This window comes from Zea mays, chromosome 10, assembly GCF_902167145.1.
Source record: "Zea mays cultivar B73 chromosome 10, Zm-B73-REFERENCE-NAM-5.0, whole genome shotgun sequence".
Taxonomy (NCBI): domain Eukaryota; kingdom Viridiplantae; phylum Streptophyta; class Magnoliopsida; order Poales; family Poaceae; genus Zea; species Zea mays.
In genome coordinates this window covers 94,057,049-94,063,027 of record NC_050105.1, presented here as the reverse complement: position 1 = coordinate 94,063,027, position 5,979 = coordinate 94,057,049, and the positions used below count along the sequence as shown (strand labels likewise).

Here is a 5,979-nt window from a genome sequence, read left to right as displayed (position 1 = left end):
GTGATGGTGTTCGTTGCCGAGGCGACCCGGGACCGCAGGCACTGTGTTGCGCGTGCGCCCGGTATGGACCGAGGCTTCCCGCATGAATCGGGAAGTCGCGACGCGATGCTCCGAGGGGTACCCCTGCCTTCGGGAGGCAGAGCTTTCGGCCCGTCGGACCGCGGCATCCTCCAGGAGATTCTTGAGCTCTCCCTGGATACGCCGCCCCTCGGTGGTTGATGGCTCCGGCATCGCGCGCAGAAGTATTGCCGCTGCAGCCAGGTTCTGGCCGACCCCACTGGAAGCCGGTGGCGGCCTTGCTCTGACATCGTCGGCGATGCGGTGCTGGATGCCCTGGGGTAGATGACGCGCTTCTCCGGCCGGAGGTTGGTCTGCCCATTCTTGCCCGATGTTCCGGCGGAACGGCTCAAGTGTTCCTGCTCCCTCATCGAGCCTGGCCTGCATCTCGCGGATTTGCTCGAGCTGTGAGTCCTGACCCCTCGCAGGGACTGGGACCACAACTAGCTCCCGTAGGATGTCAACGCGAGGCGCAGGCCTAGGGGGATCACCGTTCTCTGGTATACCAAGATGGTTGCCTTCGCCGGGACCCCCTAGATCGACGTGGAAACATTCATGACTTGGACCGCAGTCCTCGTCACCGAAGCTGCGGCTACCGTCGGAACAGTCAGAAAGGCAGTAGTCACATGCGGTCATGAAGTCCCGCATGGCACTGGGCTACCAAGTCCGGAGAAATCCCAACAAAAGTCGGGCTCGTCATCTTCCTTGAGACCCGAGGGCCCGTAGGTCGAGACGTCTGTCAGCCGGTCCCAGGGTGACCGCATACGGTACCCCGGAGGGTTTGGACTCGCCTCTATGAAAGCGTCCACCGAAGCGAAGTCGCTTGGTGGGTCGAGGCTGAATCCAAAAGGCACGAGATGGGAATCGGTCGGTACCTCTTGGTCAACGGGCGGTGACGAAGTCACGTCAAGGGCAGACTGCACCGTCGTCTCAGGTATGAGGGTGACGCCCAGCAAGTCTTTTGCGAGCGTGCTGGCATCGTCCGTCCGCTTGGAGTTGGCGTGTTGCGGGGAAACGGCACTCGTCTTCGTCTCAGACGCGAGGTCGATGCCCGACGTGTCCCCCGTTGGGGCGCCGGCGCCGTCGACTCGCTCGACAGCCGACGAGGTGCCGCCTCCTGCTTGGCCTTGGTTGCCCCGCCTCCTCCTCCGTCGGTGGGGGAGGCGGCGGGACAAATCCAAATGTTGTTCTTCCGCCACGTGGGGAAGACGTTGTCGATTCCGCCGCCGGCGGGCGGGTTGTCGGCCGCCATTGTCGCTGTCGCGCGGCGGGGGAAGGAGTATCATGTCATAGCTGCCGTCGAGGGACATGAACTCAAGACTCCCGAAACGGAGCACCGTCCCGCGCTGGAAAGGTTGCTGGAGATTGCCCATCTGGAGCTTGACGGGAAGCTGTTCGTTGACACGCAGCAGGCCCCTACCTGGCGCGCCAACTGTCGGCGTTTCGAAATTGGAAATTGAAATACAAGGGAAAAATACAAGGGAAAAATAAAAGAAAATAAAATAAAAAAGGAACATGCTTTCAGCCTGGTCTGCTCCGTAGGCCCATTTCTCCTTTTAACCCCTGCCCCGGCTCACCAAAACTCACCCCTTTTCTTTTCCCCCAAGTGGATGACACATGGGCCCTATGCGTCGGTCGGGCAGGGCTAGACTCCGCAAGCCGGTCGTGCCCGTGTCTCCAGCATCCATCACTGTCAGGTGAGTCCCGGTGCTAGTCTCTATCAAGTCGCTCTCAATCACTGCCATGTGGGGCCCACTTGCCAGCTCTTTCCCCTTCATGGTGGTTGTGGGCTCGTCTACTGTCCGATCTAGAATCTCGTAGTGGCCGTGGGGGGATCATCAGCTGGGTAGTTACGATTTTCGCGGGGTTGTTGGGGTTGGTTCCCAACTTCTACCGTGTATATATGTGCGTAGACCGACCCCTGCTCCATTGTCTACCGTCGAGTGCCATTGCCGCCGAGAGGGAGATGAGATGGTCACCGAACGATCTTCTCGCCTGCGTCGCTGCTCCAAGTTTAACAGGTGGTCTTGCGAGTGGCCAAGTCATCCCGCACCTATCCGTGGCCACCCCGGGCGAAGCCACCAACTGAAATGCTGGTGATTTCTCGTTGGAGTGGAGGAGCCACCGTGAAGCCACATCTCGCCATAGACTGGACTCCACATTACTCAAACCACCGGTAAGTTGCCCCTACCGTGCTCACCAAGTACCCTGCTATGATTATTACTATTCGTATTGGTGTTCAGGGCGTTAGTGTGATGAATGGGCGTGTCGGCCATAGCTGCCGCAGCGCTAGTATTGTGCGCTGCCGTGGCCGAGCGCTAGGTGGGGGGCATGTGGCTCTGGCCATTGAACGACTGATGAACGGTCATAACTAGGCGAGCAGATCCCACATCTACGACCGTCAATCTGTGAAGCAATGGCCAATATTAGATTGCTCTTACCCCTTCGCTATGTTAAATCGTGATTGTATATTTGTCGGCGTTTCGACCCCCGGGGGGTCCCTGGACCGACGAGTAAATTGTCGCCGCGTGCCCCAGCCCAGATCGGTCGGCGCGAGACAGAGCGCGAAGGGGGAAAAAGCCGGAGGGAGGCAGGCGTAAAAGGGGAAACCCGCGGGCTTCGTGTTTGTCCCGCGCCCAGGTCGGGTGCGCTTGTAGTAGGGGGTTACAAGCGTCCGCGTGGGAGGGAGCGAGAGGCTTACGCGCTCGCCGTCCCGTCCTTCTCCACGCGGCCAACCCTCGTAAGAGGGCCCTGGACCTTCCTTTTATAGACGTAAGGAGAGGATCCAGGTGTACAATGGGAGGTGTAGCAGTGTGCTAACGTGTCTAGCAGCAAAGAGCTAGTGCCCTAAGTACATGCCGTCGTGGCAGCCGGAGAGGTTTTGGCACCCGGTTCGTGTGGTGTCGTGGCCGTCGGAGGAGCGCTGGAGCCTGGCGGAAGGACAGCTATCGGGGCCGTCGAGTCCTTGCTGACGTCTCCTTGCTTCCGTAAGGGGGCTGAGAGCCGCCGTCGTCATGGAGCATGCGGGGCGCCATCATTACTTGTTTACCGGGGCGAGCCAGATGTGACGCCGGTCTTGTTCCCCGTAGCCTGAGTTAGCTTGGGGTAGGGTAATGATGGCGCCTCCTGTGACGTGGTCGGTCCGAGCCCTGGGTTGGGCGAGGTGGAGGCTCCTCCGAGGTCGAGGTTGAGTCTGTCTTCCGAGGCCGAGGTCGAGTCCGAGCCCCTGGGTCGGGCGAGGCGGAGACCGTCGGCTGAGGCCAGGGCTGAGTCCTAGCCCTGGGGTCGGGCGAGGCGGAGTTCGTCGTCTTCCGGGGCCGAGCCCGAGTCTGAGCCCTGGGGTCGGGCGAGGCGGAGTTCGTCGTCTTCCGGGACGGAGCCCGAGTCCGAGCCCTGGGGTCGGGCGAGGCGGAGTTCGTCGTCTTCTGGGGCTGAGCCCGAGTCCGAGGCCTGGGTCGGGCGAGGCGGAGTTTCCTATGGCGCCCGAGGCCGGACTTGGCTGCTGTCAGCCTCACTCTGTCGAGTGGCACAGCAGTCGGAGCGGCGCAGGCGGCGCTGTCCCCTTGTAAGGCCGGTCAGTGGAGCGGCGAAGTGACTGCGGTCACTTCGGCTCTGTCGACTGAAGGGCGCGCGTCAGGATAAGGTGTCAGGCCACCTTTGCATTAAATGGTCCTGCGATACGGTCGGTCGGCGTGGCGACTTGGCCAAGGTTTCTTCTTGGTGAAGACTGGGCCTCGGGCGAGCCGAAGGTGTGTCCGTTGCTGGAGAGGGTCCTCGGGCGAGACGTAAATCCTCCGGGGTCGGCTGCCCTTGCCCGAGGATGGGCTCGGGCGAGGCGAGATCGTGTCCCTTGAGTGGACCGAGCCTTGACTTAATCGCACCCATCAGGCCTTTGCAGCTTTGTGCTGATGGGGGTTACCAGCTGAGATTAGGAGTCTTGGGGGTACCCCTAATTATGGTCCCTGACAATATTTCATATCCTACGACCGAGATGGAGTACCGGTTCAGCAGATTATAAATCTAATTTGATCCATTGGGGGTGATCGGACGACTCAGATAAACTCATACCCCTTCACCACGGTAAAGTTCATAAAGAGCCCCTAGTTTTTCTTAAATAATCCACAGTCCTAACAAAGTTATAAAGAATAAAATTTAGGTCCTGAGTTTTGTGTAATTAGTGCATTCATTCAAAAATCTAGTGAATTGTGGATATTAATCCGAAAATGGAATTTTTAGTGCTAAATTAAATTCCAAGAGTTAGAAAATCAATAACTTCTCTATTATAATTCCGATTTAGTCTGTTAGAGTTGCGTTAGCTTCGCAATAATATTGCCTACGCTATAGTAACATTATTTTACCAAGTAACATGTTTTTCAAAGATAGGTATTTGTTTAACCTATGCGAGTAAATTAACCCTTCTAATCAAAGTTAATATGTCTATAATTATAAGATGACTAAAACATGATAACTTAGATTAAGGTTGAAATTAGTTAGAATATATTTCTCACATGATTCATAATAATCAACATAAAACATAGTTTTCTTGTTTAATCGCATAAATCTTCCGAAAACCATATCTTTATAACCGTAACTCTGATTTTAGTGTTTATTGACCCTATCGTAGAATATCCTTACGATGTTTTGTTCTTATGCTTTGGTGTAATACTACCATACCCATTATTTGCTTGATTGTATGTATTGCTACGAGTAGAAGCGAGGTCACGTGGAACCCGAAGACCAACTTAGTGAAGTACCTGGAATCTCAAGTCACAGGCAAGTTGTGCCCTTGATCACTCTTCTTTACCCAATAATATTTCTGTTAATCACTGTGACATGCTTAGGTTAATTTGATGGGACCTAATAGGTTACCCTAGTTTTGTCTACCCTATACCTTGCTTACAAATGAATTAATGGGTACAATTTGCTATTGCTCCATGTGGTTTTGTGTGTTATGATACATATGAATCATGATCATGCTTATTTTTGTTAATGGATTATTTATTGTTCATGATAAGATCATTTTGATTAAATGGAACATGGAGCTTAACTTGAGATAACCGTGCTACCACAAGGGTGGAATGGGACGCCATTGGTTGATTAATTAGGAAAGCTAGTGGAGGACTACCTTACCCGAAAGGGGCAAGGGTGATAAAGGTGTTGCCAGTGTTCGGAGGTTCTCGGGTCGATCTTGCTGCGATGGCTTTTCGGACAAGGGATTCCAATATCGAGCTTCTCACGAAATCGTACTGGGTTTTCTGAAGCTTGTGGAACTTTGTAAAGGCCTCGTAGTGGATCCCTAGCCATTCACCTCGGAAGTGTCTAAGGGTCTTGCAAACCCTAGCTAGATGGGATACACAACTTGTGGGTAAAGGACACAATTTCTGCAGAGTGTAAAACTGGTATATCAGCCATGCTCACGGTCAAGAGCGACTCAGGACTCTCGCACGATTAATTTATGGAATTAAATTTAATTTATCATTTGCATTGCATTGTGGAATTTATTATTAATTGTGATCTCTTTTAATGGGGATGGTATCTAGTTATACTTAGTAACTGCTAAATAAAATTTTGACCAACTTGTTAAAAGCAACGCTTAGCCTTAACCATTCTCTTTGGTAAGCCTTACACTTCACATGAGCCCCACCATAAGTGAGCTCATGCACATTATTCCCCACAACTTGTTGAGCGATGAACGCATGTGAGCTCACCCTTGCTGTACTCACATCCCCCAGGTCAAGGATAGGTACCACAAGATAAGGAGCATGAAGGATGTCGCGATGAGTTCGTGAGAGGTCTAGGCTATCGTCTCCCAGTCAACTATGGTTGCAGAGGATCGTTGTCTCCGTATGATGTAATTATTTAGCTATTTTGTACAGAATTCCTACTATATAGTAAAGATGTGACATTCGTTTCTGTACCATG

General features: G+C 53.4%; 1 long non-coding RNA gene across 1 annotated transcript; it reads left to right on the top strand.

Annotated features, from left to right (window-relative positions):
• The first annotated feature begins 1,429 nt into the window (after positions 1-1,429).
• On the top strand, positions 1,430-4,992 carry LOC109943195 (uncharacterized). Its single transcript, XR_002265927.1, has 2 exons — positions 1,430-2,233; positions 4,769-4,992. It is a non-coding gene; the product is annotated as an uncharacterized lncRNA (long non-coding RNA).
• The last annotated feature ends 987 nt before the right edge of the window (positions 4,993-5,979 follow it).